Consider the following 764-nt stretch of genomic DNA (forward strand, 5'->3'; position numbering starts at 1 on the left):
TTAGTTTTGAAAGTTCGGTATTTTTGCGATTTTCACGCATTCGCGGAACAATTAGTTTACGGGCGCGCCTATTACGAATATTGATATATTTGGTGTTGCATAACAAATCGGGGGATATTTTCGTTTTTAATTGTCCGAGCGAGCGCAGCGAGCGAGTGACCCCGCTCGGTGACTGGGTGCAACAAAAATGCAATTTTCTTAACCCTGTGAGTCACTTGGGGAGGTGTTGCACAGCAAGTCGGGGGATATTTTTGATTTGCGGAGCGGAACGACGGCGCCGAGGAGCGTAGCGACGAGTGCCGCTAGCATGGCATAACTGTACGATGTTTTTTTTCAAATTGGCGGCCCACTTGGGGAGGTGGTGCATAGCAAATCGGGGGATATTTTCGTTTTTAATTGTCCGAGCGAGCGCAGCGAGCGAGTGACCACGCTCGGTGACTTGGTGCAACAAAAAAGCAATTTTCTTAACCCTGTGACCCACTTGGGGAGGTGTTGCACAGCAAGTCGGGGGATATTTTCGATTTGCGGAGCGGAGCGACGGCGCCGAGGAGCGTAGCGACGAGTGCCGCTAGCATGGCATAACTGTACGATGTTTTTTCAAATTGGCGGCCCACTTGGGGGGGTGTTGCATAGCAAATCGAGGTAAAGTAGAAAAGTTCCCATATTAGTACCACATTCGTAGTAGGCGCGCGGTAAACTAGTGTTCCGCGAATGCGTAAAAATCGCAAAATAGCGAACTTCAATAGGCCATAAATCAAAACTAA

Source organism: Acyrthosiphon pisum, chromosome X (assembly GCF_005508785.2).
Source record: "Acyrthosiphon pisum isolate AL4f chromosome X, pea_aphid_22Mar2018_4r6ur, whole genome shotgun sequence".
In the NCBI taxonomy this organism is placed as follows: Eukaryota; Metazoa; Arthropoda; class Insecta; order Hemiptera; family Aphididae; genus Acyrthosiphon; species Acyrthosiphon pisum.